Here is a 12,181-nt window from a genome sequence, read left to right on the forward strand (position 1 = left end):
CCGCAACTCGTCAATGGAAAGTACCTAATCCATTATCACAAATTCAACAACACACTTAGATTGGATTTACAAACCAACCCAATTTGACACTTAGTGCAAATTCGACCCAAATGCACCTCCAAGTACAAACCGCGCCCAAACTAACCAATAATCACTAACACAAGTGATAATGGTCCTAATATGCCAATTAAACCCGAACACAAGTGTTAAACACTTATCATTCTCAAAATCGCCCATAAACCCTAATTTTGACCCATAAGGTCAAAATCTCATCATTTACAGGTTTTGACACCAAAACGTATTTAACTAGGTTTTTATACTTCAACTTAATCCATTTTAAGTTTACGAACCTCATCGAATCGACATTCGGGTTATAATCCTCAACAAACCCTAATTTTGACTCTAGTCAAAATTAGTCAACCACGAAAACCCTAAAAGTCTCCAAAACACCAATAATCACTAATGCTAGTGATTATACACCATTCTCAAGTCTTAAACATGGTTAAATCATTAACCAACCCAAAACCCGCCTTTAACACTTACAAACCCGAATCTTGGTGTTAATCTCCAATTAACAACTAAATGGGTTCCATCTATGAATCATACAATCAAAAGCCCCGAATTTGAATGATGAACACGAAAATGAAATTCGGAATTAGAACTTAACACTAGTATCACCGTGTAGCTAAGAACGAGGAGAACAAACTTGTCAACTATGCCAAGGATCAATTCGCGCTTCTTCCTTTCCAAAAATCCCTTTGAATTCAATTGGGTGTTTGAGTTTTGAGAGGAAAAATGAAAAGAAAAGGAAAATTAAAAGTGAGAAATGAAATGGGTGGACCAGATTTAAGATCCCCATCTGGCTCAAACTCGAAATGACCAATTTGCCCCTCACTTTACTTAAATATTGCGAAAACAGGGACCAGTCCACTCACATTGCCGCGCCGCGGCCTTAAACGTCGCGCCGCGAGAATTGCCCTGAACTGGTGCTTTTGTTTACATGCTTTCTGACCTAGATTTACACGAAACGCCACGCCGCGGCCTCACTTGTCGCGCCGCGACACCCTGCACGATCTGATTCATTTTTCTCACGTACAACATCAACATACGAATAAGCCTCGAACCTTTTATACGCCTATCTTACATACCCAATTGACCTATAAATCATATACGGGGAAAAACGGGGTGTTACATATTGGAAGGATATTGTGCCTAAATATATGTTCATTTGGTCAAATATCCCCACACTTGAACGTTGCTTGTCATCAAGCAATACAGAACTTGAAATAAAATCACACTTCACTCGAATCACTTTTTTTTATTCTCACACTTTATACATCAGTGATTTTGATACGGCGGTATAAACAATGATAGTAACGATGTGGTTTACAATCCCACATGACTTATAAAAATTTAGATCCTTTAAGGAAATTGGATCTTTATGAAAACATTTGATCTTTTGAAAATTCAATCTAGCTTTTATCCTAAATAAGTTTTCCGGAATAACCCTTCACCGGTGTTTGCAAAATGTTTTTGTGGGTTTTGTGGGTTTCATATTTTAAAATTTTAGTTCAAAACTTGCGGTTTTGTGTCACCCATTTGCTAACCTTGTATTAGGAAAGCACACGTCCAGTATACTTGCTCCGTATATTACCTTTCGGTAAACTACCATCCGGTTGTAAAGGAAAGCGATGAACAAGCAATTGTTAAGGCAGTGTCCCGTGACATGCAGATAATTATGGTCAAAAATGTGTCGGATGCAATTACTATTCTTTGTAGGAGCAATAGTAAAGATCACCCTATAGTTTTTCGGTCTGGCACAAGGTCCTGTCTTCGACTATGCTATGCAACCACCGTTCTTATGGTTGACACCCGATTTGGTTCAGGTGACCTAATGAATTCCAGGTGAATTCCTAGGATTTTACGTTCAATGGTAATGAACGCATTAAAAATGGGTTTTCAGAAAACAAATCGGTTTTAATTTGATCAAAATATTTTCTCGTTCTAGCTCGAGTTTAGATATCATCGAATTCCATGAGTTTGTAATTCTCAATCTTTAAGGTCAATCTCAAGGATTGAGTAATATCAGGCTTAAAAGCTGATTTTTAATCTTTAAGGAGATTATCCTTTCTGGGGGTCTGATTCATTAGTCTTATCAAGCTAATTTGCACGGCGCCCTCCCCATTTTACGAGACAGATAATCTCATGGTTAGGATAAGTCTGACTACTTGGCGACCCTGTTTGATGCTGAGGTCCATGGATTTCCTGCTGATTTTAGAGATGACTTTTCTAGATTTTTCGTCAACCTACTGCTGGTCTGGATGACAACTTCCTGACCTAAATCAAGAAGCGCGTGTCTTTTTCGGAAGACTTTACTTCCTTTTAATGATAGAATTGATTCATCGTGTAGATCCATCTATTCTTTCAAAGGTATTACAATAAATCGGGTAAAACTGATTAGTTTAGTCCAAAGCAAAAGTACCTGCAATAATCTGTACCAAATATGTGATATGTGTTTTAAAGAAATTGGTAAATTCTTCCCACACTTAGCTTTTATTTATTTTTTTCTTTGCCTTTTTATTCTCCTCTATTCCATTTTAAATGAATTCTAACGTTTTGGGTTATTTCTCTATTTATGTTCTCTCCGAGGTAACAATAATTTCGGTATTAACACCTAGTTTTATCGTTCATAAATATGTATAAACATGATTTTGAATTAATTTAGTTGAAAATTTTTCAAATTTTCACAAAATTTGGCAATTAAACTAAGTGTAAACCCGAGAGAATTTATAACCCTTCCCCACACTTGAGATCATGCAATGCCCTCATTTGCATGAAAATAGACTATAATTATAAATTCATGAGGGTGATTAGTGTAGAAAAGTGATTAAAAATACCGAGTTTGCAAACATATTATTTTATATCACATTTGATATTTTACGTCTTGTCGTTAAAATTAGTAGCTTTTGGTGAACTTAATGTCAGTCTTTGAAAGTGCGCTGTTTTACCCTGTTTTGTATATAAGATAAACTACAAACATATAAATATAAATATATATATATATATATATATATATATATATATATATATATATATATATATATTTACAAAACCTTTATTTATTAAAACAATTTAAATGAATAATTTTTTAAAATTTTGTTTCCTTTTTACTTTAGGTAGTTTCGGTATGTTTACCTAGTCCGTCCCTCGACAAAATTTAAAATTTGTCGTTTTTAAAGCGATTGTTATAAAAGCAAAGATTTTTGGGTTTTTTTTAATTTTTTTTGGTATACTTTAGATCAATAAAATTAAAAATAATGATAACAAAATTTTTCGCCCCGCCCTCGGGTAAAGCAATTTCGGTTCCATGACCTAGTCTTCAACTTACGATGAATTTTAGAAATCATTTTTTAAACTTAATGAAATAAAGTAAATTTTGTTTTTAAATTCACACAAAACTTAAATTTAAAAAGCATATTAATTTCATACAAAACCTACAAAACAAAAATTCAGAATGGGGGGAGAAAACTAGTTCTTTAGTGTCTGCTAGTGGAAAAGACCAATCGGATTCCATTCTTGGAACTACACTAGAACAGAACAACTAACTCTCGACAGCATTTTTATTTTAGAACATCTGAATCTCCCCACACTTAGGTAGTTGTGGTGTCGAATTTGTGATTAACTTCATTGTCAATTTCTTTTGGGCCATAATCAACTTGTATATCTGTGACTTTTACTTTAAGCCATTGGTCGGATTCCTGTGTAATATCCACAAATTCAACTAGTTTTGCCTTTTCTTTAGGCGATAGATTGGATACTAACCGGTTACATAACTTAAAGTTCCCCTTGGTTCTAGCATCGCGAATCCGTTTAATAAGTTTCTTCATTGAACTGTTAATAACGGGATCATTTAATTTCGTATCAACAATGGGGTTCTTTGTTATCAGGTCATCATTAGGTGTTACTTCATCTTCCCCACACTTAGGCGTTTTATTATTGTTAAGCACTACCGTTGGAGTTGGTAAAACAATTTGGTTATTACCAATCATTTTTGTTGGTTCAACGGTTTTCGTTGGTGGAGATTTAGCCTTTCGACTCACAAAGGTGATCGATTTGTCATCATTACTAAGTGTCATTCTACCCTCTCTTACATCAAATAACGCCCTGGTGGATGCTAAGAATGGTCGACCTAAAATTAGAGGAATGTTTGGGTCCTCTTCTATGTCAATGACAATAAATTCGACTAGAAAGGTTAAATTACCCACTTGAATGGGTAGGTTGTCAGCAATTCCAACCGGGTGCCTAATGGTTTGATCAAAGAGTCGAACACTCATTTCTGTTGGACTTAACTCACCTACTCCTAATCTCTTATATAATGAAAGAGGCATAACACTCACACTTGCACCTAAATCTGCTAGTGCATCATACATGACACAATCACTAAGTAGACAAGGAACAATGAATTCACCCGGATCACCCAACCTGGGTGGAGGTTTTGGTGGAACTGTCTTCACCGGGTTTATTTTTACGGTTTTTGTTTCTTGCACTTTCTTATTCTTCTTCTTCTTTCCAGAGGTATCACAAACTTTATTACCTATTACTTGCTCATACTCAACTCCTTTTCTTGGAAACGGGATGGGTAGTCTGTATGGTACCACCACTGGCTTTACATACTCGGGCAGTGGTGGTGGCGTAATTTCTTCATTGTTACTCACATCTAAAACCTTTCCATCTTCTGGTGTTGGTTTTTCAGAATTTGTTGACACCATATTAACATTCTCATTCCGAGGATTTACTTCAGTATTACTCGGTAGCTTTCCTTGTTCCCTCTCACTCATCATTCTAGCAAGAGTACCTACGTGTTTTTCTAGATTCAAAATGGAAGCTTGTTGAGTTCTTAATGACTGATCAAACCTCTCATTTGTTTGGGTTTGAGATGTAATAAATTGTGTATGAGATTCCATTAGCTTTGCCATCATTTCTTCCAGATTTGACTTTTTCTCTTCGGTTTGTTGTGGTGGTTTATACAAGCTAGGCTTTTGTTGATTGAAAGTGTTGTTTAGAGATGGTTGGTTATTCGGACCTTGTTGGTTGTATGAGTTATTGTTTGGCCTATTTGGATTGTAAAGAATGTTTTGATTTCGATTGAAGTTTGGCCTTGGCGGTTGATAATTATTTTGATAATTATTTCCCGGCCTTTGGTTCATGTAGAAAACATTCTCTCATTGTTCCATGGTTTGCTCAATGTGACAATCTTTCGTTAAGTGTGGTCCACCGCATTGCTAACAACTGATTCGTATTGCGTGAATATCTTTAGTCATCTTTTCCATTCGTCTCTCGAAAGCATCTATTTTTGCGGAAACGGAATCAAAGTCATGGCTAGAATCGGCTCTAGCCGCTTTAGATGAACGAAAGATATCTTTTTCTTGATGCCACTCATGTGAGTGGGATGCTGTGTTATCAATAATTTTGTAAGCGTTAGTTTGCGGTTTTCTTCATAATGGAACCACCAGTTGTTATGTCGATGTCTTTTCGTGTAGCAATGTGGCATCCTTGATAGAATATTTGTACTATTTGATAAGTGTCTAAACCATGTTGAGGACATCCTCTCAACAACTTTCCAAATCTTGTCCACGCCTCATATAGAGTTTCATTTGGCTTTTGTGTGAACGTAACTATTTCTCCTTGAAGTCTCAAGGCTTTAGATGCCGGAAAGAATTGTTTAAGAAATTTCTCAACTAAAACATCTCATGTGTCAATCGCTCCTTCAGGTAACGATTCTAACCAATCTTTGGCTTCTCCCTTTAAAGTCCAGGGAAATAACATGAGATAGATCTGTTCATCCTCAACTTCTCTGATTTTAAATAGAGTATAAATCCTATTAAAGGTTCGAAGATGTTCGTTTGGATCTTCTTTTGGCGTACCACTAAATTGGCATTGATTAGTTACCATGTGTAGGATTTGTCCTTTGATTTCATAATCTGGCACATTAATGTCTGGCTTAATAATGGCGTGACCTTGGCCAGTGCGTGTGGCTCTCATTCGGTCTTCCATACTTAGAGGTTCCAGATTTTCCATGATTGAAATTGTTGAATACAAATCACTAGAGGATTCTGATTTAACGGTTTGTAGCTCAGGAGGAATGATTAGTGGTTCAGGATCTTGGAATTGTCCTTGAATATCCTCCGGGTTCTTAATTGTGAAATCGGGTTCAAAAAATGGATTATCGGAAATTTGAGTTGGAGTACTTGTTCGACTAGATGATGATTCTAAAGAAAAATCAACAGCGGCAATATTAGCTAGATGTCTTGATCTGGTTACAGGTGGTGAACGTATGAAAGGTGGTGAACGTTTTGCTCGGTGCATTCACTGAATATCCTATTAGTTATAAAAGATAAAAATTATATAAGTTATCAAATTAATAGACTTTTCTGATTTTGCCCACGTTTCGAATAGCCAATAGATGCAGCAGGTAGCCAGGACCCTTTAAATCGGAAGCCCACAACTCGCCACTAACAAATCCAACTATTACTACGAACCATAAAATTTTGGATGTCTATCAATTTAACCGCTTAAAATAATTTTTCTTCGAAATTTTTGAAGATAAAATCTATGTCTTAAAAACTAGAGCGTCGAGAAATAAGAGGAAGAAAAAGAGTGCGTCGAAAAACGTCGAAAAATAAAAGGTCGAAAAATAAGTGTCGAAAAACAAATGTCGAAAAATAAAAATAAGAAAATAAAGCGTCGAAACTTAGAATTCTAAAAACTTAAGTCTAAAAGTTGCGTCTAAAGGTATTAAAGCTTAAAAGGAATTCTATATCCAAAACGGCAATAACTTAAAAAGGCACTAAAACCTAAAACGGCGTCGCAAAATTCTAAAGCACTTAAATCTTAGTCTAAAGAAAAAGCACTTAAGGGATTTTACGGCAAAACTTAAAAATCTAGAAATAAAAGTAAACTACGGCAAGAACTATATCTTAAAACTAATTACGAACGATAAATTACAAATTACGAATTAAACGATTAAAAAGATACAAATATAAAAATAAAACTTAAAGTTATAAAAGTACAAATTTTTTATAATTAATTAAAACTATAATAAACTTAATATTACAATTTAAATAATAAAATTAAAACTAATATTAAACTTTAACTAATTAAACCCTAATTAGGGTTAGTTAATAATAATAATTAATAATACTCCGTAATTAATGCAGTACCAGAATCAGACCAGGCGTGTCAGACAACCTCATGCGATAGCATGAGGTTTACGTCTCTGGGCCATGCGATCGCATGGCTTCAGATACCAGGCAAGGTCTTGGGCTGCTACAATAACAGGCCCGAATATTTATTTATTTTTTTTCTGTTTTTAATTTTATATAAAATATTTATATTTATATAAAATAAATTAAAAAATTATATTTTAAAAACTAAAATAGAAATAGAAATACTTTATAATTTTATATATATTTTAAACAAACTCTTAAATATATATATATATATATATATATATATATATATATATATATATATATATATATATATATATATATATATATATATATATTCTTTTTATATTTTTGTATTTTTAATATTTAAAACGTATTTTTACAATAATAAATTAAAACTTAATAAAGGAACTTTTTTTTTATATATAGCGTTTCGCTTTCGATCCCCGGCAGCGGCGCCAAAAACTTAATGTGTGCGAGGTGTAGTACGAAATAGTTATATTTTTATTACGAAATACGATAAAATTTTACACAAGTTATTTATTTATTTATAGAGTGGAAATACCTAAACCTTGCTACAACACTTATAGGCAGTGTACTTAATCGTACAGTAGTGTAGTTTTTAGTAAGTCTGGTTCGTTCTGCAGGGAGCTAGCCAAGTTTAACGCTATATTTTTAAAACTATATTTGTATAAATAAATAAATAAATAAATATATATATATATATATATATATAATATTATTATTATTATAAAAATGGGGTTTTTACCGTTTAATGACCGGTTTGTCGATTTTAAATAAAGCGTAAAGATAAATGACCATAATATAAATGACAGAATTTAAATTGCGATAAAATAAATTGCAGTAATTAAAATGACAGTAAATAAAGGTACGATGAAATATGAAATAAAAGATGCTTATTTAAACTTCCGTAATCATGATGTTTGACGTTTTGATTTTAATTTATTACCCTACGTTAATTGTCTTTTGTCCTGGATTATTTGATACCTTTTTGGTTTTTGTCCATAATAGTCCATCGGTCATAAATATAAAATGCTCGTCAAATTAACCTTATTCCCGAAGTCAAATATTCCAAGTAATTAGGGATTCGAACTGTAATAATGTTTTAATACTTTGTTAACAATTACACCAATTATCCTTGTATGTAATCCACCCCTGTTTTAATGAGATATGAATATTAATTTACCCACTTGATCAGAATGAATAATCAATTACCCAACTCGAATAATTAATTAAATGATCGTAAAAGATGTCGTATAAACGTCACTAAATAGAACATACATAATCATTTTAATAATTATTAGATTAACTAATTTGAAGATAGGTTCGACAGGTTCCAATGAGTTGTCATTCGATTAGACAATACCCCATATCTATTAATAGTCAATAGTCCAATGTCCACAAGAGTCGGTCTTTTGTCCAAACCTTAATTATGGTACAAAATCTAATAACCCAATCTTAATTTTTAGTCTAACATCACGATTACTTAGGCTCAAATAAGCATAATAATAACTTAGTTACGAGACATTAATTTAAAAAGGAAGAACATAGCTTACAGTGGTGATTAATCGCGCAGCGTTACACGGACAGAGTTCAGACTTACAAAACCTTAAAACATTTCTTACAATAACCCAATTATTATTAAACTTAAATTAAACTTTAAATTTTATATATATATATATATATATATATATATATATATATATATATATATATATATATATATATATATATATATATAAATAATCATTACAGGGAATGAAAAGAAAAAGATGTGTGTAAAATTCGTCCAAAAACTGCTCGATTTATAGACTTGGCCAGGATTTTCCCTCCATGCGATCGCATGGATTTTAGGCATCCTGGCCATGCGATCGCATGGCCAGCTGGATCCAGCCCAATCACTTTGTTTTCTAGTTTTGCCGACGTTTTATTAATATATAATATAATATATATAATTTTAAGAATTATTTATATATTATATTATATTTATGTGCATAGTTGACTTGTAATTTTAGCTCCGTTGCGTCGCGCGTTGAGAGTTGGGTTATGTCCCGGTTCCGAATTTTTGAACGTCCTTTCGTACTATTTAATATCTTGTACTTTGCGTTTCGCGGCTCGTACTCTTGTCATTTTTAGACGTTTCTTATCAATAAATGGAACCACTTGAATTACATCTTGTACATTTGAGCTATTTGGTCATTTGTGTCTTCAAATCGTCGTTTTCTTCTTTTATCTTCGCACTTATTTATTTAAACGAATATTACATAAAAATAGAACAATTACAACTAAAAGCTTTACATATTGGAAGGATATTGTGCCTAAATATATGTTCATTTGGAGCACTATCATTCGGTCATCTTGGTGATGAGGTGGTCAATTTCGGGTTGTGCGAAATTATTAAGGCTCGGGTAGTTCGGCCAACCTCGGTTGTTGAAGTGGTGAAGGAGGTAAATTTTGGGTAGTGCGAATTCACTTAGGTCCGCGTAGTTCGACCAACCTTCATGTGGTTTGGGTTAAGGGGTTAACCTTATTTGTTGTTGTTGATTATATTTATTGTATATGTGTATATACTTATCATTGTGTTGTAGCATCTTGTGGCGTTAGCTTGGTGATCACGTAGCGTGTAGCTACTTTGTGTATGTGCTCTTTTGTAGTTTGTTTACCATGCGGAGCCGGTATGTGTTTATCTTGATGCTTGGTGATGCGTAGCCATTTTATGCATATGTATGTGTATAGTATCTTTACATTCACTAAGCATTAGCTTACCCTCTCGTTGTTGCTATTTTTATAGGTTCGCATGATTGGCGGCTAGGGTAAGCATGGGGATTAGAGATCTTGGCTAGGTTGCTCTAGAAGATCTTGTTCTTGGACTCGATTAGGATTGGGTAGCATAGTCTCAATCACCATGCTTGGTTTTGTTGGAAATTAAAATAGTCGGGTCGTGTTCGCCCTTTCGGATATTTAAACTATGTACTAAATGTTTTAAAAGTTTATTGAACTTATTATTTGTGTTAAAGAAGTTTCGGAAACATAATTGGGACCCAAATATTAATGTATTAAAGAAAAATTTTACGGGCCTGTTTAAATACGGGTTGTGTTGTTTCATTCTACTCCGTAGTACATACAAATAAGTTGACTTAGTTGCAAGCTATTTTAGTTTGACCCATTAAAAGTTCGAGCTTAAATGATTTTGATCTCGAGCTTGAACATGTTTAAAAGATTGCTTACTAATAAGCTCAAATTTGAATATCGAATACGAACAAACTCGATCATGAATTCAAACTAGCTAATATACATATATACATTAACTATTAATTTTTAAAACAATTACGGAGTGTATACGAGTACTACATAGTTATGTGAAGAGTCTTTCAACTAACAACTAAGCTATTCGAGCCTTCACTTAAGATCTCATCGATAGAGCCCCCGTCTCTTTGATTCTTGTATACAAGTATGGTAGTCAAAGGAATGGCTCGACGAAGGGAGGGAGATGCGGCGGGGGAAGGAAAAGGCTTTCGGAGATCTATATTTCTTTCCTTTTCACCGAAAATGAATATGGACTATTGTTTATATAATTGATTCGAATTCGAGCTGGATTTGAACTTATATAACGTAACTGAGTCGAGCTCGAGTTTAATATATTGAATTTGAAATGAGTTGAACTCGGGATTAACTCACCTTGTTTTCTTTTTTAAACGCTAGTATTGGCATTACCCACTTGGGACTTAACCACGTTCGAGATCATAAGCTACTCACACACGAGCTCGAAAATTTATACGTTAATAATTCACTTTAATAATTCATACTTTAATAATTCACTTTAATAATTCATACTTTAATAATTCACTTTAATAATTCATACTTTAATAATTCACTTTAATAATTTATACGTTAATAATTCACTTTAATAATTCAAAAATCTATTATAAATAGAATTCAATAGGTTTCATTATTTCATAGAAACTTGAAAATATATTTCTCTAAACTCTCTTAATCGAATTACATATATATATTTTCTTTGTATTATTTCAAGATATTATTAGTATACATAAAATACTACGACGGAGTTATATTCAGACGATTTCAAAATAAGTTTTCAAACGGGATAGAGCTAAGAAAATTATGGGTTATAGCTATGGAGGTTATGGGTATTGATCAAGGGTATTGCTCGTGAGGTCAACCTAACGTTTATCATTTTCGTTGCGTCTACGTACTTTCCTGCAATATTGAATCACAATATTGATACGTTCGTGAATCCGAGACAAACCCTGCACTTGTTCAGTGCCGTGATATACATAATTGCTATGAAATACAGTATTGTGAGTTTCATTTTCTCCCTTTTTAATTGCTTTTGCAATATATATATTTTTGGGCTGAGAATACATGCGCTGTTTTATAAATGTTTTACGAAATAGGCACAAGTACTAAAACTATCTCTATGTGGGTTTAAACCAGAAATATACCCTTTGCTTGGTAACATTAAACTACTTGTCTATGTACGGTAGGCGCGAATCCTAAAGATAGATCTATTGGGCCTGACAAACCCCATCCTGACTATGGGATGCTTTAGTACTTCGAGGTTATTTTAAACACACCTGATCTGGTGTACTTCAGAGGGTAAAACATGAATGTTAAGGCTTGTTACCGGGTGCCTACAACTTATAGAATACTTTTATACACTTGCGAGTGTACATATGTTTATAAATGGAAATCTTGTGGTCTATTAAAATATTGAAATGATTGTTATGATAAACCTATGAACTCACCAACCTTTTGGTTAACACTTTTAAGCATGTTTATTCTCAGGTATGAAAGAAATCTTCCGCTGCGCATTAGCTCATTTTAAGGATATTACCTAGAGTCATTCATGACATACTTTGAAAGACGTTGCATTCGAGTCGTTGAGTTCATCAAGATTAATATTAAGTCAA

Source organism: Rutidosis leptorrhynchoides, chromosome 1 (genome assembly GCF_046630445.1).
Source record: "Rutidosis leptorrhynchoides isolate AG116_Rl617_1_P2 chromosome 1, CSIRO_AGI_Rlap_v1, whole genome shotgun sequence".
Lineage (NCBI taxonomy): Eukaryota > Viridiplantae > Streptophyta > Magnoliopsida > Asterales > Asteraceae > Rutidosis > Rutidosis leptorrhynchoides.